At 43.8% G+C, this 21,151-nt stretch overlaps 1 long non-coding RNA gene across 1 annotated transcript in view; it reads right to left on the reverse strand.

Annotated features, from left to right (window-relative positions):
• LOC310688500 overlaps nucleotides 1–20,284 on the reverse strand; it is a 235,140-nt gene extending 214,856 nt beyond the window's left edge. The window contains exon 1 of the long non-coding RNA XR_014516969.1: nucleotides 20,245–20,284. This is a non-coding gene — a long non-coding RNA (uncharacterized lncRNA). The remainder of the gene's footprint in view (nucleotides 1–20,244) is intronic.
• Nucleotides 20,285–21,151: the final 867 nt, after the last annotated feature.

Here is a 21,151-nt window from a genome sequence, read left to right on the forward strand (position 1 = left end):
AAGTGTTTCAAAAGTTGTTGTGTGCGCACACTCAGAGGATGACCTCCAAACCATCTTAAATATCTTTGCAGAAGCTTACAAAAAGTTTGGCCTATCACTCAACATTCAAAAAACCAAAGTGCTGCACCAATAAGCACAAAACAACCCCTCTGCAGCACCACAAATCCAACTCAATGGTGTAATGTTGGAAAGTGTTGATCACTTTTCCTATGTGGGCAGTTATCTTTCCACAAGGGCTGAAATTGATGCCAAAATCCAGGATCGCCTGATCTCTGCAAGCACAGCTTTCTCCTGATGGAGTGTCTGAGGACATTTGCAGGGAAACCAAAATGCTTGTTTACAGTGCTATTGTACTACCAACCTTGCTGTATGTTTGTGAAACATGGATCACTTATAAACGCCATCTCCAACTCCTCGAAAGATTCCTTCAACGGTGTCTCCGAAATTTTTTTACATATCACTTGGGAAGACTAATTAACTAATGTTAGTGTACCGGAAGAAGCAAAGATCACCAGAGTCGAAGAAATGATTCTTCAACATCAACTTTGTTGGACTGGTCATGTTGTGTGGATGCCTGATTATCGTCTTCCAAAGTGACTATTCTATTCCCAAATTAAAAATGGAAAGCGTAATGCTGGTGGTCAACAAAAGAGGTTTAAAGACTCTCTCAAGGCAAATCTTAAAAAATGTAGCATAAACACCGACAGCTGGGAAACACTGGCCTGCGAGAGCTGCAATTGGAGAACAGCCTTTACCAAAGGTGTCATGGACTTTGAAAATGCTCAAACTCAGGACGAACAGGAGAAACGAGCTAAGAGGAAGATCTTTGATTCCTGCCTCAACTATTGCCTTTCATTCTGTGACATGTAAGATATGACCACTTTCATATTTTACCAGTTAGGATAACATCATGTGCTAGATCCATCATTTTTGTTTGTTTGTTGAATTGAGTGCATTTCTACATTCTGGGCAAGTTTCTAATAAATCAAATGGTTCCGTTCAGGACAGCTAGTGTGTTTTTATCTCACTTCATGTTATTGCTTTGGGCCTTTAGCCAAGGTGCTATCGAAACGTGCGCTGATTCTTTTGGTGAATTGGATGGGCAGAGACAGATCTGGCAGAGTGGCGATTCAGTAGCACAGTTAGGTTTCTCTCTCACAAATGCTTTGTTCATTGCATTTCATTTTTAAAATTTCTACACCATCCACCATTTGAAAATATTTTCGCAGTGGATAAAAAAAAGACATAAAAGCAAAGCACGGAGTTGAAACAATAAGAATGAAATCCAGTGCTTTTTTCTGGGGGGATGCAGGTGTACGCATACCCCTAAACATTTTGTGAATCTTTGTACTTTTGTCCAATTATTGTATTTATTTTTCCCAATTTGAACTATGAAGTGGTGATTTTGCTTAGTCAAAATGAGAGTACCCCTAAACACACACTCTCTCTCTCTCTCTCTCTCTCTCTCTCTCTCTCTCTCTCTCTAGCACTGACTAAATCCATCTGTAAAAACAACAACACAACAATGCTACCTTGATAAAGCCTGGGGAATTAAAAAATTAATAAATCTTAAGGTGGGATCTAAAAGGACAAATGGTTGGTGTCAGGGAACTGACATCGGAGCTAGGGGCGGAGGGAAGGCTCTCAAATGATGCTGGAGAAGGGCCTAGCAGGGAGAGAAGCAGCTCAGCAGATGGGGAAGCAAATCAGCGTAACACCAGGGATAAAGGGGGCAGATGGGGGAATTGGAGAGATTGCTCCAGGACTCTTCACTGGACACCAGCGGGGAGAGCACGGGTCCTCCGCTACCCACGCCCTCCCTGCGCAGAAGACTTCTGCGCAGAGAGAGTAGGAGGAGACTGGGTGTCAAACAACTTTTATGTTGGAAAAGATTTAAGAAACGCCCACTGACGGATTCTGCTAGCAACTGAGGCAGCCACGAAGTGAAGGGCTTTCCAGAAAGAAAGGTTTAACAAGGCAACACAGCCAGGAGTGGCGGTAACTTATGCACGAGCAACCCATACTCATTACAGTTGGCTTCATCCTAATCTCCAGGGTGGGGGTGGTAATCCCTTAGAGTGTGAGTGCTAACGCACCAAAAACTCTCCCTAAGGTACCCGTTGAATGAACTTTTGATGTTTGGGGCACCTACTTGAACATACACCTGCTTCCAAATGTACCCAGAGAAATATGCAAATCAGGTTTTTATCTTTCTTTAACTTATTATTTTAGTTGTGGCTCCACAAATACAGAGGCAGCAGCAAAAATCTTGAGTATGAATTTCACCTGGCCTAGGCAATGCTTACATAGCAGGGAAATGTAGAACATTGCCTATGAATATCATTCTTAAAACCTATCCTTGTGAACTTCAACTTCCACACATTTCACATTGCATGATACACACACACACACACACACACACTTTTCAGGCATTCTAAATGTGATTTAAGTAAACATGCGAGGAGCGTCAGTGCAGGTATAAGCATGCTAGCTGTACTATCGCTGATGGTCCTCCATGATCTGGAAACTGAAAGTATGAATCTTGTGCTGGTGGAAGAATCCTGTGCATCTTAGAACCCTGGAAACTCAGGTTTCTAAAACGAGGGGGGTCTGTCCCCAGTACAGGAGGCTCCCTGAGTCGTATGCTCATCATCCAACTCATGGAGGGCAACTGGAATTGTTAAGTTGTGGGTGAACATATCAGACGACACAGCTATTCTTCAAACAGCTCTTCTTTATTCTGAGGCCAGAACTGAACTGAGCTGAAGGGCTCAGTCAGCCTGCTCCAGTACCTTGTTACTGTAACAACATTCTAAAACTATCCAATCACTGAACGTCACTTTCGATCCTTCATTTGCATACAAACTATCCAATCACTGAACGTCACTTTCGATCCTTCATTTGCATAACTATCTACAGTATCCCCCTGCTGGCCCAGGGTGAGAACTTCTGTACATAACAGGAATAGAGAATGAGTGGGGGATATTCATGTGCACCTCCATATTTTTCCTTAAATCACATTGAGAATGTCTGAACAGGGTGCACTATTCTGGAGAAATCATGTTAGCTTAGAAGCCTTGGGCTCTGCAACCTAAATTTATCAATTACTAGCATGTGTATTTGGAAACAAATCTAAGTTCTCTCCCCCCCCCCCTTCTACTTGTGAAATGTATCCATCATTTGCAGCAAAACCACAATTTACTATCTCCATCTTAGGCAAATATGGTCAATTCCTTTACTATATATCTCATAAGCCTTCCAGGCAGTAGAGAAGGATATATTTGAGCCGGCATGTCCAAGATGTAAAATGGCACTCAAGAGCCCCACTGAAGACACATTCAGCTTAGGAGCACTTGTCCAAAATGTACCTTTTATACCTATTGCTTTACCCATAGAGAGGGGGGTTCCTCTCTTAGGAGGGCATTATTATTTCTACATCCGAAGCAATCTGCATGCCGTTTAAAAGTAGCCACTGTTCTTCAGCTGAAACCTCTGGATTTCTTAAAGATCAATTCTCACATAGTTCCTTCACATTGGATGCTGATTTTAGTTATTCATTGTTAAGAAAATGAGGTGCCATATAATAGCCGAACAATCAGATAGAAAACTCCTTGAAACAGACAGTGCTGCATAGTAATGCAGGATAAATCTCTAATAATGGATCTAAATGCTTCAATCAGTCCCTGTTCCTGACCCGTGATATATTCAATGCTCGACCTGGAAACTGTATTTTTAAAAGAACTTGGCGGTTATCATCTTCATAAAATAAAATAAAAAAGCTCTTCCCTGCTGTTGCTATAAAATACACACACACACACACACACACACACACACAATCAGTGGCAGGCATGTACCAATAGAGATGTTTTTACAGTCTATTGTACTTACCCAAATTCATGAACCCATTATCACAGAAATATGCAGGCTGGTTTTGCAAGGCCTCCTTAATCAGCACTCAAACACTATTGTTATGACACTAGATTTTAAATGTGTCACCATTCCGGTTTCAAATGTGCTTGTAATGCTGATAGAAAGGGACTATTCTCATCTTCTCTGATCCATTTACATGAGGAAAGCAGATCGCAAAAATACTCCTCTCATTTCTTTCAACAACAGCCATTATGTAACATATACAGTCCAATCCACAATCCTCCACAAAGAACCTGGTAAATGCTGCCTAACAGGCATTAATGAGGAGGAGTAAAGATGGTGTATCTTTTGGGGCTTCTATACCACCCATAGTATACAAGAAGAAGAAGGAGGAGGAGGAGGAGGAGGAGGAGGAGGAGGAGAAGAAGAGTTTGGATTTGATATCCCACTTTATCACTACCCTAAGGATTCTCAAAGTGGCTAACATTCTCCTTTACATTTGTAAAGAAACCAGAGACCTTTCTTTTAGGAATTATAGGGAATGAAATTAGAAGAAAAGACTGTAAACTTTTTCAATATGCAGCCACAGCAGCAAGAATTCTACTGGTCCAGAAATGGAAACGAGGAAATACCGACAATAGAAGAATGGAGACTGAAGCTGACTGACTATGCAGAATTGGACAGATTAACCGGGAAAATTAGATATCTTTGAGACCAAAAGTTCATCGAGGTCTGGGGGAAATTTGTTGAGTATCTGAAAAGAACATGTGATGTGCAAACAACACTGGTGGGATTTCAAGAAGCACTGTGAAAGTTGAGATATATTGTTAAAAAGAAATAGGAGTGGGAGGGAAGTTTAATGGCAATATAAACAGAGGAATGCGTAAACTGAGAGGTAAATATGGATGATTGTCAGAGAAGCCGAAGGAAGTCTAAAAAGAAACAAATTTGTGAAAACCTGATAGAATTGTATATTTGTGTTGGAAAATAATAAAAATTATTTATTAAAAAAACACCATTATCCTTTCCCTTCCTCCCCCACAACAAACACTCTGTGAGGTGAGTGGGGCTAAGAGACTTCAAAGAAGTGTGACTGGCCCAAGGTCACCCAGCAGCTGCATGTGGAGGAGCGGAGACGCAAACCCGGTTCCCCAGATTACGAGTCTACCGCTCTTAACCACTACACCACACTGGGCCGTCCTTAGCATATGCGCTGCCAGGGTGCAAAGATCAGCCCAGCACTCCCAAATTTAGTTTAGCCCCGAAATTAACTTTTATTATGCTTAGGTCAGACACCACGCTTATGCCATATCTCTTGTTTACAAAAGGAGGGGAAAGAAACAAACTTTTTAATTTGTTCATTTATTTACAATACACATACTTAAGTATACAACACCACCACACTTAGACTTATAAGTATTGTTTAGGCATCTACTTAGGAGAAACATCAGTCAGTGCCGTTGACCCCGCAGCCGCATAGCAGCTCAATACAATATGTAACATAATACAGTGGTGCCCCGCAAGACGAATGCCTCGCAAGACGGAAAACCCGCTAGACGAAAGAGTTTTCCGTTTTGGAGGTGCTTCACAAAACAAATCTCCTATGGGCTTGCTTCGCAAGATGAAAATGTCTTGTGAGTTCCTGCGGGGTTTTGTTCCTCCCCCCCTTTTTTCTAAGCCGCTAAGCTGTTTATCAGCTGATCCGATAAGAAGATAAGCTGCTAAAAGCCGCTAAAAGCCGCTAATAGCGCTAATCTACTAATACGTCAATGGGCTTGCTTCGCAAGATGAAAAAACCGCTAGACGAAGAGAATCACAGAACGGATTCTTTTCGTCTTGCGAGGCACCACTTTATTTTGATGTAAGAGTTAATTTCGCTTGCACAGTGAATGACAAGCGCTATTGTTGAGTCTGACAAGCGCCGCCATTGTGAATGACATCACAAGTATCAGCGCCGGCGCGACACGTCTTTGGTAAATGAGCGCACAAAGTCAAACGGTGAAACGGTAGGTATATATTTCGGTAATACCTAGGTAAATATGTATTTTGTTTTTCTAGCTTGATCAAAAATATTTATTATTTTATAACAGGTAGATAGTTAAGAGCTTAGGCAGCTTCACCCTTTGCACCCCTGGGTAAAGACGGCCCTGACAAGAACCTACTGTAAGAAGGCTCTCCAGGGTCTCGGGCTTCCAGGCTCCCTATCATGTTTAACTGGAGATGCCAGAGATCAAACCTGGAACCTCGGTCCTCTGGTCCTCTGTCACTGAGCTATGAGCCATGTAATAATAATAATAATAATTTATTATTTATACCCCGCCCATCTGGCTGAGTTTCCCCAGCCACTCTGGGCGGCTTCCAATAGAGTGTTAAAAACAATACAGCATTAAATATTAAAAACTTCCCTAAACAGGGCTGCCTTCAGATGTCTTTTAAAGATAAGATAGCTACTTATCTTATCTCCTCTGTGTGAGTGCCAGAGGGCCCTGCTCTTGCCACTTACCATCTGGCTTGGGGCGGGGCCTGAAGCCTCACAAGGACTGCTCTGCTGCCCAGGAGGACTCCCCTGTGTGAGTGCCTGAGGGCCCTGCTCTTGCCACTTACCATCTGGCCCAGGGCGGGGCCTCACAAGGACGGTTGTTGCCACTGATGCTGCTACTGCCCAGGAGGACCCGGAGGGGCGCAGAGTTCTTTTAAACATGTTTTAAAAGTTTCCTTTCCCTTTAGATTTTTTATATATGGGGGTGGAATGGATGTTTGGGTGGGCTTGGGAATTTGTTGGATTTTGATGGATTTGTAATTTTTGCAGTTTTTATTTGTATTGTTTTATTGTTTTCTCGGTTGTTTTTGTTTTTTGTTTGTTTTATTGTTTTAAGCTGCGAAAGAATAACATTAATTGCCATCAATGGAGGCTAATATGAGGCTTGGGATTGCTACCATGGAGGGGCGAGGGAGGTATGGCGGTGGGTGCAGATGTTATAGGCGAAGGGGATCGAGATATGGATATGCTCGTACCCCTTCCAATCTGCGCCTCATCCCGAGGGAAGGGTGAGCAAGGATTACTCACCTCCGTCACTGATGCTGTGCAATGCCAGGTCTATAGGCAACAAAACCGCCACGCTGCGAGATTTCTTTACCTCGCAGTGGGTCGACCTGGCTTGTGTGACAGAGACCTGGGTGCACGAAGGGGAAACAGTTACCATACGAGAGATGGCGCCCCGGGTTTCTCCGCCCTCCACCAGTCGCGGACTGTGGGCCGGGGGAGGGGAAGGGGTGGCATTATTAATCCGGGAAGATTGTCCTTTCAGGGCTCTACCATCACCATCGATCCCGGGCATTGAATGTGTTGGCCTAGTGTGGGGCTCTGAGGAGAGCTTGGCTGTCTGGCTGGTGTACCGGCCACCTAGCGCACCAGCAGCCACCCTGTCAGGCCTATTGGAAGCGGGGGCCGGCTGGGCCTTGGAGTTCCCTAACCTATTGGTATTGGGGGACTTCAACATCCATGCTAATGCCACTCCCTCCTCACAGGCTCTGGACCTGGTGTCTTCCATGGCGACACTAGGGCCCTCCCAGTTTGTTTCGGGCCTCACACATCAAGCAGGCCACACTGGATTTGATCTTTGGCGTAGGTATAGATGTGATCATGTCTCCTTCGATGAAGGTGCCATGGTGTGATCACTATGCTCTGAAAGCCAGGATTGACTTTCCACCCCCACCCTGCTTAGGTGGCGAGCCAATTTGGGCTCGCCCGCAGAGGCTGATGGACCCTGATAGATTCCGCAAAGCCTTGCAGGACCTTGCTCCCCCTGGCAACCCATTGACTGAACTTGATGAGGGCTGGAATATCCAGCTCCTGGCAGCCATTGTAGAGATCGCACCTAAGCGCCCTCTGCGACCCCGCAGAAACCGGGCTCCCTGGTTTGCCGAGGAGCTCCGGAAAATGAAGCAGGACCTCAGACGGCTAGAGCTAGTATGGCGGGGTGCCCATGACGGAGCCTCAAGAACATCTTATAGGGCTTTTATGAAAACCTACGAGATGGCGGTGAAGGCTGCTAAGAAGTCTTACTTCTCGGCCTCCATTGCATCCGCTAGCTCTCGCCCGCGCAATTATTTAGTATAATCAGGTCTTTAATGTCCCTTGAGGGACAGCCAAATTTAAATAACAATTTGACACACAGCTGTGAGGCATTTGCGAGCTTTTTTTGCGGAGAAGGTCTTGTTGCTCCGCCATGACCTCCCTGCCAATTTGGATACAATAAAGGAACTGGAGGCCCCTCGACTGTACTCGGGTCCAGTATTGGACCACTTCGACCGGATATCCCCAGCCGATGTGGACAGACTCCTCCGAGCTGGAAAGCCCACCACCTGTCCTCTCGACCCGTGCCTGTCTTGGCTGATTAGAGTGTGTCCAGATGAGGTGCGGGCCCTCCTGGGGGATATCATCAATTTGTCCCTTGGCACGGGGGCATTCCCAGGGGAACTGAAGGAGGCAGTGGTGTGCCCGCTCTTAAAGAAAACATCATTAGATCCGTTAGATCTATCCAATTACTGCCCAGTTTCGAATCTTCCGTTCCTGGGTAAGGTGATTGAGAGAGCGGTTGCTGAACAGCTTGGTGGGTTCTGGATGAAACATCGGCTCTGGATCCATTCCAGTCCAGCTTCCGCGCTGGTCATGGGACTGAGACGGCTCTGGTTGCCCTAACAGATTATCTTCATAGACAGCTGGATCGAGGCGGGTCGGGGCTGCTGATTCTTCTAGATCTGTCAGCAGCTTTTGACAGGGTCGATCACGAACTCCTGGACCACCGCCTTGCCGACGTGGGGATCCAGGGCACAGTCCTTCAATGGCTGCACTCGTTTCTCTCTGGTCGGGGACAGAGGGTGGCACTTGGGGGGGAATTGTCATCGCGCCACTCCTTGGTGTGTGGAGTACCTCAGGGTGCAATACTCTCCCCGATGCTTTTCAACATCTTTATGCGCCCCCTCGCCCAGCTTGTCCGGAGTTTTGGGCTGGGTTGCCATCAGTATGCTGATGACACCCAACTCTATCTGTTGATGGATGGCCATCCTGACTCGGCCCCAGACACACTGACCAGATGTTTGGAAGCTGTGGCTGGATGGTTACGTGGGAGCCAGTTGAAGCTAAATCCTTCGAAGACAGAGGTCCTGTGGCTGGGACGGGACGATATGGGATTGGGGGGACAACTCCCATCTCTTGCGGGGGCGCAATTAGTGCCAGCACCGTCCGTTAAGAGTTTGGGTGTAATCTTCGACACCTCCCTTTCCATGGAGGTGCAGATTGCAGCTATAACAAAAGCGGCATTTTTCCATCTCCGCCAAGCTAAGCAGTTGGCTCCTTACCTCTCTTGCCCTGACCTAGCCACTGTGATCCACGCGACGGTCACCTCCAGACTGGATTATTGTAACCCGCTCTACGGCTGCCCTTGAGACTGACCCAGAAACTCCAGTGGGTGCAGAATGCTGCAGCAAGATTCCTTACGGGGTCTTCGCTGCGAGATCTCATTCACCCGGTGCTATACCAGCTGCACTGGCTCCCGGTGGAGTACAGGATCAGGTTTAAGGTCCTGGTTTTAACCTTTAAAGCCCTATACGGCCTCGGACCCTCATACCTACGGGACCGCCTCTCCTGGTATATCCCACAGAGAAACTTAGGGTCTTCAAATAAAAATATCTTGAAGGTCCCAGGCCAGAGAGAGGTTAGGCTGGCCTCAACTAGTGCCAGGGCTTTTCGGCTGTGGCTCCGATCTGGTGGAACACTCTGTCACAAGAGACTAGGGCCCTGCGGGACTTGACATCTTTCTGCAGGGCCTGCAAGACAGAGCTGTTCCACCAGGCCTTTGGCCAGGGCACAGCCTGACTCCCTCCCTCGGCAATCTTCGTGGAGCTCTGGCCCAATGGTTGCCAGTGGCTTGATTTGAATTAATTTTATAGTGAATGATTTTAGAGTGTTGTTTGTGTTGTACTTTTGTACTGTTTTATTGGAGTTAGCCACCCTGAGCCCGGCTTCGGCTGGGGAGGGCAGGATATAAATAAAATTTTATTATTATTATTATTATTATTATTATTATTATTATTATTATTACTTATTTCCTTCACATCTGAAGGGCGGGCGCCACTACTGTGAAGGCCCTCTGTCTGGTTCCCTGTAACCTCACTTCTTGCAGTGAGGGAACCGCCAGAAGGCCCTCGGCGCTGTATGTATATTTATTCAACACCCTCCGCTATACCTGGATATAGCACTAGGCAGTGTTTTTTTCCTTAAAAAATGTTTGGGGGTACTCTCATTTTCCGACTCCTATTGAAATACTGTCCCTCAATGAGGCCAAACTTAGATTCACAAAATGTTTAGGTCTCAGAGCTGTGTACAATGTTTGGCAGTGGTTCTTGAGATTTCCAGGCAGGCAGATTTTTCAGTCCTATCTGCAGTTGCCAAGGATCAAAGCCGGGATCTTCTGCATGCAAATCAGGTGCTCTAACCCTGAGAATTATGGCTCTTCCTCTGCACCTGAGGATGGTACTGTTCCAAAGTGTTATTTTGCCATTGCACTGCAAGTGTATTATTACAATTATTCCAATTCTAAAACAAAACCAAAAGCATTCAGAGGCTGCCTGCCAACTAAACAAGCACCACTCCATGCTCTGCGGATTTATACCCGATGAACAGCTACCTGTATAAGCTTTTCATTCTGGAAGCTGCAATGTGCTTAGTAAAGCCTGACTGAACTCTTTGAGAATTTAAAAGCCTCAGCCCTTTTGGTATTCATAGAAGTCAGATCAGATGCCAAGACAAACTCTCTGCCGCTCTTAATGGGGAGGCTGGAAGGCAAGGAATGGCGTTTGATGACATGCAGTGGTATGTACAGAATCCGGATGCGGTTTTATGAGGATTTGGAGTTTGAAAGGGAAATATTTGACTCGTACTGTACTCAACACTTAAAACAGGCAGGTCTTTTTTTTTAATACGTCCGAATGCCAGCTGCTGGGAAAACAAAGTGGGAGAGGGCTATTGCCCTCTGTTCCTGCTTGTGGCATATCATTGGGGAAGCAGACTTTTGGTTATATATATATATATATATATATATATATATATATATATATATATAACATTTTATTAATTTTCCAAAAATAACAAAAATAAAACAATATCAAATCAAAACATAACATAACATAACATAACAAATTGACTCCCCCCCCCCCAGTCCATGGGTAGGCAAACTAAGGTCCAGGGGCCGGATCTGGCCCAATCGCCTTCTAAATCCGGCCCGCAGATGGTCTGGGAATCAGCGTGTTTTTACATGAGTAGAATGTGTCCTTTTATTGAAAATGCATCTCTGGGTTATTTGTGGGGCCTGCCTGGTGTTTTTACATGAGTAGAATGTGTGCTTTTATTTAAAGTACTGAGGAGCTTGCCAGAGATCAGGTATTGATTTAAGTCCTGTCTGTTGCTGCAACACTTCATAACAAATTTCCAATTGCTCTGAATGGCTCATCCAGCATTGGCTGTGCTTGGCCAGGTTTGTTAGTTTCTCATATGCTCGCTGAGCAATCTTCAGTCAAAGATTAACTCTGCTTATGAAAGACACTGCACACTCTCTGTCTCTTTCTCTTTTGCTAGTGATATAGATTTCCAGTCAAATGCTTTTAGTCCATGTCGCATGCCCAGATGACACTCTGGTCCAGTTTTGTCAATTTTTATGCTCTCAGACAACATTTACAATGCCAAAACCATTCAGCGGCAAAAGCCAAGCAGTGATACACTGACATCCTGTGACTGCATTTGCATGCTTATAGCTATTTTCCAGCTTCATGAATAAGAACAGCCTTTTGTTCTGAGCTCACTTTGGAACATAAAGAGAGGTTCATCTGTGGTGTTCAAATGAGATCTAAGAGATGAATTTGAAGTAACAGCATTCGTTTAGCATTAGGAATAATAATTGGACACATGCCATGATGGCAGCCATTACCCTGGAGAACACTTACTCATCTTCACAAGTTGTACAAATTCCGGATTCAGTCTCTGCATTTCACGGCATTTTCACGATAGTGAAACAGACACTCTGCTACCTTTTCACCTTGAAGCCTGCAGGAGAAACAGCTGAAGCCCATTCAACAATATGCTTTTATTGACAACCATCAAATCATCAGCTGAACACGCAACTTCACGACGGCTCAACAGCTAGTCTTCCATGCAGTCACAGAGCAAAAGTCAAGTTCCAACATGGCTTCCTCTGATGACAGAATGTCGCTTGGGTTCAGCAACCCTCAGTCCAAACTGCTGAAATACCCGTCACAGGAAACTTTGGGGAGCAATGAAGTTGTCTTGTTTATTATTTGAGTATGGTTAATGTTTTTTGTTATTATTTATATGGTGGGTGTGTTGTCTATGTGCTTTGCACATATATTGTTATGTTAGATTATATATTAATATATTATATGATCCCCACATTTCCCCTTCCCTTAAGGTATTTTCTATACATACAGTGGTACCTCGGGTTAAGTACTTAATTCGTACCGGAGGTCCGTTCTTAACCTGAAACTGTTCTTAACCTGAAGCACCACTTTAGCTAATGGGGCTTCCTGCTGCCGCTGTGCCGCCAAAGCACGATTTCTGTTCTCATCCTGAAGCAAAGTTCTTAATCCAAGGTACTATTTCTGGGTTAGCAGAGTCTTTAACCTGAAGTGTATGTAACCTGAAGCGTTTGTAACCCGAGGTACCACTGTATATACATAGACTTAAATTCACTTGGAGACCTGTAGGTCAGATGGTATTGGGGGGTAGTAATCTGTAGCAGACAAGGAGAAGGGGACGGCAGAGGACGAGATGGTTGGACAGTGTTCTCGAAGCTACCAGCATGAGTTTGACCAAACTGCGGAAGGCAGTGGAAGACAGGAGTGCCTGGCGTGCTCTGGTCCATGGGGTCACGAAGAGTCGGACACGACTAAACGACTAAACAAACAAACAAAACAATCCATAGCACGGTGGATGGTCTTTCAGGTCCTCTTTACTACAACTATTTTGCACCATGCAGGAGCCAACATAATTAAGTTGTTGTTGTTGTTGTTGTTGTTGTTGTTACTACTACTATTATTATTAATATTACAGTTGTACCTTGGAAGTCAAACAGAATCTGTTCTGGAAGTCTGTTCAACTTCCAAAACGTTCAAAAACCAAAAAGTGTGGCTCCTGCAGCCAATCAGAAGCTACAGAAGCCCCGTTGGATGTTCGGCTTCCAAAAATAGTTTGCAAACCGGAAGTCACTTCCGGGTTTGCGGCATTCGGGAGCCAAAACCTTCAAGAACTAAGCTGTTCGAAAACCAATGTATGTCTGTATTATTATTATTATTTAGATTCATATACTGCCATTCATCAGAATATCTCAGGGTGGTTCACAATAAAAAAATAATACAGTCATATCTCATGCTACGTTTGCTTCAGGTTGAACGTTTTCAGGTTGCATCCCGCAGTGACCCGGAAAATGATATCACGTGCATGCGTAGAAGCAGTGAATCACGACCACGCATGTGCAGACGCAGGTTGCATTCTGCTCATGTTGCGAACGGGCCTCCGGAACGGATCCCGTTCGCAACCAGAGAAATATGCAAATAAGTAGTTGAAACGAAAACACCAAAACCATAGCTCCCTCCCACATTTAAAAGGCTGTAGGATATTAATCAGCCTCAGGCCTTAGTTGAAGAGGAATGTTTTCACCCAGCACCCAAAGATATATAATGAAGGTGCCACATGAACCGCCCTGGGGAGACCATTCCACAAACAGGGAACCACTGCAGAAAAGGCTTGTTCTCATGTTGCCACCCTCTGGACCTCACATGGAGGGGCCTCAGATGATGAAGTTACATAAAGTTACAAATGTCAGATTTGGGGGTGTTCCCATCATGCTCCGAAATGGCTTTTCGTCTCCTTCCCTCCTCTTGTAGCTGTGCTAAACATATAGCGTGAAGAAGAAAAATTCTGAAGCACCGAAAAGCTTGCTCACTGCCTTGTGATCTCTTAGCTCAGGGGTCAGCAAACCTTTTCAGCAGGGGGCCGGTCCACTGTATCTCAGACCTTGTTGGGGGCCAGACTATATTTTGATTTTTTAAAAAAATGAACGAATCCCTATGCCCCACAAATAACCCAGAGATCCATTTAAAATAAAAGCACACGTTCTACTCATGTAAAAACACCAGGCAGGCCCCACAAATAACCCAGAGATGCATTTTAAATAAAAGCACACATTCTACTCAAGTAACAACAGGCTGATTCCCGGACCGTCCGCAGGCCGGATTTAGAAGGCAATTGGGCCGGACCTGGTCCCCGGGCCTTAGTTTGCCTATCCACATCTTAGCTGATCCTCCCAAAAGCTGTTGTGCTGCTGTTGCTTTCTGATCTGGCCCCTTTGGACTAAACCGTTCTGCAACCATGATAACCTGCAGGTTTCCCATCTAAAGGCAGCGTTAGTCAATCTGTTCTTCTCTGCCGACAGCTGTCATTGTTTTCGCAGTCTTTGAGGACGGCTGGGTGACCCATCAGCCGGTGTCCTTTTAGCTGCCAGCTCATCAAAGTGAATTTGAATGTTTGGACTCCTGTCTAAATATTAGTATTGCAAGAGGCAAGGAAGTATGGGGGCGGGCGGGCGGGAAACAGTTTGCAAGCCATCCTAATTCTTAAACTAAAATTAAAGGGGGATAAAAGGAAATAATCGACTGAATTCCCAAGGAAGGCAGCGAGCAAATTAGAGAGAGCAATAAAAGAACCATTTTCTTTTTCTCTGCCACCTGTTCCCAGACCCATCTCCCCCTTTCCTCTCTCTGTTTTAGTTAACTTAAAGGCATTGCCGTCATTTCCCAACTGCTGTGTATTTTGTTTAAAATGAGATATTTGAATACCCACCATGCTGCTAACTCTGAATGAGCAGCTGAATCTGTACTGCTTGCACAGCTACCATTTAACAGAGCAAGTGTTTGGAGCTGCAGTCAAGGTCTTTTGACTTGGGAGGAAGAAACTTTGAACAACATAAACCACTCATTCTACTTAGTCCCCAAAGTTGCTTTCCTAAGCATTTGGCCTGTGGAAGAGAAGGGCTCAAAGCCACCTGGTATATACTGCACTGTCAGAAGTATTTTCTACCTTAATGAGAGAGAGATAAGACTATCAGGAGGATATGAGGATCTCAGGCAGACATTTTTCACAGTCCTGTACATACACAGTCCTGCATATGCAAAGTATCTCCTCTAGGACTGGAATATACTCAAAGTCGAGAGTGGATTTCATGCTCTTTTTTCAGCTCATAGTGGTGAGGAAGAATGGAAGTTCCCCCAGAATGTCTGCTTTAAATGCATTATTTACACAATGGGCCCCACATGATTGGCTAATTCCAGGATTCACCTGTAGGCCAATCAGGTTGCGGATTCACTTCCACCTGGAGCTGGAGTGGGTGGCTCTTGTGGACCAATCAGACTACTGCATTCTGATTCCTATTGTTCTAGGACCAATCAGACTGCTGCATTTTGGATCCTATTCAACCCAGTACATAACAAGGACCAAACTAGATGGAATGCTGACAAGCCGATCTCTTTTTAAACAGGGACTATAGGTTCATCTTTAAAAGCAGAAAAGAGACTTTATAGGCAGGAGATACTTAACAAGTCATGGTCTTCCAGGAGTTGTGTTCAACTCTGTGAGCAGAAGGCAGTTTGTACAACTGATCTTTCCAGTGCTTTTTTCTGAGGGGATTCAGGGGTACGCACACCCCTAAACAATTTGTGAATCTAACGGGAGAAGAAAGAAAAAAAAATATTTTTTTTTAGTTTCTTCTCTAGCACAGTGAATCGCCAGTTCCTTTGCTACCCCCCAATGGCGGCCTCATTTCCTGTCACAGTGTTTCCCGAGTCTCAGACGGAAGTGAGCGTTTAATGTGTGAAGTAGGAGTTGGACTCTAGCACAGTGATTGGTCGGCTTCGTTGTTACCATCTCCGATGGCAGCTTCCTTTCCTTTCCTGGTGTTTCCTGAGTCTCAGACAGAAGTGAGCGTTTAATATGTGAAGCAGTGTGGAATGTGGATGTGTGGTGTTTTATGAGGTAATGCATGTTCTTTGTACTTTTGTCCATTTACTGTATTTATTTCCCCCGATTTGAACTATAAAATGGCAGTTTTCTTAAGTCAAAATGAGAGTACCCCTAAACATTTTTTTAGGGGAAAAAGCTCTGGATCTTTCCCTTACCTTGCCTTCTTTTTCTCCCCCTCCCTTCCTTCCTTTCATGCATATTGCCACTATACAGATTCTGAAAAAGTCTGCTTTGACGTCTTCCAGGAAACTGACAACTGCCGTAAAAGTGCTGTGTTCTGACCACCTGCCATTAAGTTACCAATTCATAATTTTATTGCCCTATTAGCATTGTTATGACAATAATTGTATGAGACATGGATCCTAATAGGAGGTCAAATTAGACACTGGCCTGAAATCATTTTCATTACTTCCACTGCAAGGAAGAATTCCAAGCATTATGAAGCACCATTTATTTCTGGCCTCAGCCGAAGTGCCATTTGTGTTCCTAATGCAAAGTCAGAAGTACAACTGTGCATAAATTACTCTGCTGTAACTTGGACTATTAAATCAGCATGAAATAATGGCTTCCTGTTCTGTTCCTTCCCAGAACTAGTTCACCTGCTGCAGAGAAGCAAGGCAGCAGGCTACAAGCACCCTTCACTTGGACTTCTTATTTCCCTGCTTCGATGTAAAATATATCTCAGGTCTAAGAGCATCCTTCTTGACAAAGGGTAAAGCTTTATCTGCAGGTTGCTGGGCGATCATTTTTATTGCACTTCTTACAATTTTCCTGTGACTGAAAAACTTAATCTTCTCATACATATTTATCATTTGAAAGAGCAACTGATGAAAATTGCCTCTCACCTTGATTAAACAGACCTTTCTGGATCTAAATTTGTGTTAATAAATATTAATTTGCATTTCAACAGGAAATCAAATTTCACCTCGTGTTTAATTATGCATCTTTACTCTGTTTAATTGTTATTTTGTAGACATTATCATTTATTTTTTTTGCTTTGTTTTTGTTACTGCACAGACAACGTAGCCTTCAAGCAGATAACAGGAGTTCTATTCTGGCACCTTGCTGCTTCTTCATTTAGTAAACAACTCCGTCTCAGTAGTAACTGTTTAATTGGTATCATTTGTGGACTATAAATGTCTGCAAGCAAGTTCAAGTAGAAATTGAATTTTTGATTTGCAGCTTTGGACTTCAGAACCTTTTGAGCCCTTTGACCCTATTTCATTTATTTCTTTACATCTAAGCACCCATACTATACACACTTACCTATATGTCTTGTACTTTAGTTTGAGTGAAGACATCCCTTTGCTTAACTCTCTCATCTCCTGCCAAGCATGTGGGTGGGAGGCCTGCTGGTGATATCGCCACCGATGGAGCCCAGTGGAAATAGAAGATTCCGAGGGTGGGGACAGGATGAAACTTAGCTGGCTCTCATTCCAGTCTCACTGACATCTCACAGACATCACTTGCTAACACTGGGCCAGGTCCAGGCCTGATCCCCAGGCCTCAATCCTGCCACCCCTTTCGCAGTGGCCATTGTGGGGCGCTACAATCTCATTGAACTCAAAAAGGCTTGCTTATGATTAAACACACACAGGATTACAGCAAACAATCTTGCATCAGTCCTAATCTTCCTGTCCTAACCGCTCAACAAATGGCTGAGGGGGTTGGCACAGTTTTAAGACGTAACAGAAGTAACATGGGTACAGGATTTCCACTGTGGCATGTTCACTCGAGCAAAAGAAGGGTGAGTTCTCTCCTGCTGTGGTTCCACTCCTGGCAATAAAAACTTGAGGAATCTTGGATGTTAGATGTGAAACATCTAGGTGTTGCTCAGTTGGAGCAACTGGAGACTTTGGTTGGAGACTTTGTAATGGAACTGTTTCCCTTTCAGAGGACCTTTTCCCTGTTGTCAAATGAGATTTTTGCTCTCTCCATCTAGTTGGCCACTGAAATTAGTTTTCTGTGGAGGCAGTTCCAAGATAATGCCCATGACTAGATGCAGACTGCCTTGTTGTGGCCTTTCTTGGTTGCATGTTGGAGAATCACAAGTGGAGAGGGTGCTGTTATAATCAGTTCTTGCTTGTAGGCATCAGGTAGGCCACTGTGAGAGGAGAACACTGAACTAGGTAGGCCTTTGGTCAGATCCAGCAGGGATCTTTTATGTTCTTATGGGCATGGAACAATAGTATCTACTTTTTCTGATTTGATAGAAGCTGCATAACTTTGTCCCGAGTAATTATTATTATTATTATTAGTTGTTGTTGTTGTTGTTTAGTCGTGTCCAACTCTTCATGACCCCATGGACGCCAGGCACTCCTGTCTTCCACTGCCTCCCGCAGTTTGGTCAAACTCATGCTGGTAGCTTCGAGAACACTGTCCAACCATCTCATCCTCTGTCGTCCCCTTCTCCTTGTGCCCTCAATCTTTCCCAACATCAGGGTATTATTATTATTATTATTATTATTATTATTATTTGCAGTACGGTTGTCTGCATTTGCAACTATGATTTACTTATTTCTTTTGTTTGTTTGTTTCCATTCTCCACACAGAAGGTTAGAGAATCCTGTTTTATTAGAGAATCCTATTTTGTGTCTTGCTACATTGCTTTCGTACAGTTGAGCTGCAGCTGTGCCTTAATTCTGCATTTGTTGCTGATGAAATGGGTTTGCAACATGTTTATGCTTTTGTTTTGATGACCTTCTAACATAAATCTTTTAAACACATTGTCTGCTACATCACAACATCTGACATATTCACATCTTTGTATGATGCTCATGCAATCAAGTAAACACCCTGAACCTTCTGGAATAATTTTAGCAGATTGCACTAGTTTCTCAAGCTCAACGACTAAGGTAGATTTCATTGTTTCTCGGAGTGAACCGGCACACATTGTTAATGGCCAAGGAATTGGTCCAAGTGGATGATTCAGACATCTGTCATTGACAAATTATGACTCTGTGTAGTCAAAACCATCTGTCCCAAAAGAGCTCTGTCAGCTTTCACACAAGTTCCCTTCCCTTAGCTACAACTTGTACAGTACTATTGAGGGTTGATAATGCTTTTAGTTGTAACTCTGTTTATGCACCAGTTTTTTTTCTACCTGAAAGTTGCGGTAAGCTTCTTCTTTGCTCTTGTTGCCATTTAAAAGGTCACTCACAACATCTGGTGGAGCAAGCCAACCAGCAGACAAACTACTCAGTTTTTGCTTCTTGGAACAGAATGGATTTTGCCAAACGATTTGGAACATGTCTATCATACACATCATGTTCAGTTCTGGACCTTATGAGGCCTGGATGGACAAACCAGTTATCTATAACATCCATCATATTCTGAAAGTGATAAATGTATGCACTTCTGCAGCCTGCTCTAATGTAATACCTGGCAACTGCTCCTTTACCAGCACTGAAGTGTTTTATACCACCTGTGTCTGTTTGTAATTAACTTTTTCTTCAATAGTGTGGTCCATTGCTATGCTTCCAAAGATATTCTGTTGTTCAACCTTGGCAGAGAAACTACCATTTCAGTTTACTGGCAGTACTAATATATTTTAAGGTGACTTGATGATAATAATAAGTTCAGCATGTTTTTCAACTGGTGTGGAAGGTGGTGAGAGTAGTTGGTTCTGTCATGTGCAAAACAACTGTAATGTCTTCTGTCTTCAAGGCGAGGTTTTCCACCGGAGTTTGCTCACAGAGCCAGTGTGGTGTAGTGGTTAAGAGCAGTGGACTTGTAATCTGGTGAACCGGGTTCGCGTCCCCGCTCCTCCACATGCAGCTGCTGGGTTGCATCTGCCAAGTTATTTTGTCACCATGAGCTCACATTTGAGTTTTCAAACAATTGAGGTGCTTCCCCCCCCTTTTTTAAAAATGAAAGATGCTCATTCCTGATGGCTGTCATGGCCAATAATTTCACTGGATTCATAAGCTACTACAACAAAGTATCTTATGGTTTTTTAGATGATTTCCTGCTTTGGTTATTTATTATTCACCTTTTCCATTCTACTATGGTTAAATCTTCTTCACTACTTTTCTATTTCTGTTGCTGTGCCTTATTTCACTAGTTTGCCTTTTAATTTTTATTCTTTAATGCATTTGGTGTGAGCTACTTTGAATCATAAGGGACACAGGTGGCCCTGTGGGTTAAACCACAGAGCCTAGGACTTGCTGATCAGAAGGTCGGCAATTCGAATCCCTGCGACGGGGTGAGTTCCCGTTGCTCGGTCCCTGCTCCTGCCAATCTAGCAGTTCAAAAGCACGTCAAAGTGCAAGTTGATAAATAGGTACCGCTCCGGCGGGAAGGTAAACGGCATTTCTGTGCGCTGCTCTGGATCGCCAGAAGCAGCTTAGTCATGCTGGCCACATGACTTGGAAGCTGTACACCGGCTCCCTTGGCCAAATAAAGTGAGATGAGCGCCGCAACCCCAGAGTCGGCCACGACTTTACCTTTACCTTTACTTTGAATTATATAAAATAAATGAGGATATCTCTCTTCAAAATAAATATTGAGGGGTGAGAGTACACACACACACACACACACACACAAACACACACACACGTACTGAAGACATAAGCGAGGTTCAAACATTTCTTATTTCTTTAATGTCATGAAAAGTTTACTTCAGGGGAAGTAGTGCTTCCCATAGACCTCCACATCCATCAGATATATTCTATAAGTAGGTGATGCAATAACTGAATCACATTTCAAGATAATGGATAGATACTCTGTGTTGTACCTAATGATTTCATTTGTTAAGTAAGAATTTCATTGAGTAAAAGGAGAGAAAAGGTCTGTAGTTTATTCTAAATGCGAGAAATCAATGTACCCCCTTTAGCCAATCAATTCTAATTTGTATCATTGAACACTCAGCATGCTTTTCTTGTTTACAAGCTGCTCATTATGTGAAGCTTTCTTGTCAAATGGGTGGAGCTGGAGCAACAAATTCATGGTGTATTGAAAGTCTGAGATAGACTTCTCAACTTTAAAAAACCGAGTCACTTTAAATTCTGGCACTTGTCCTATAAATGAATGAACTACCAAAATTCAGTTTCTTTAGTGAAGTATCTCTCTGTTTCAACTGGTAACATTTTGCATTTCCTTTCCTGCATAGAAAGTCCATGTATTAGCATATATCTGCATTTATACCAATCAACAATGATTGGCTGAGTTGGTTCAATGACTCAGAGCAGTCAG

The sequence above is a fragment of the Podarcis liolepis genome (genome assembly GCF_965112155.1).
Source record: "Podarcis liolepis genome assembly, chromosome: 11".
In the NCBI taxonomy this organism is placed as follows: domain Eukaryota; kingdom Metazoa; phylum Chordata; class Lepidosauria; order Squamata; family Lacertidae; genus Podarcis; species Podarcis liolepis.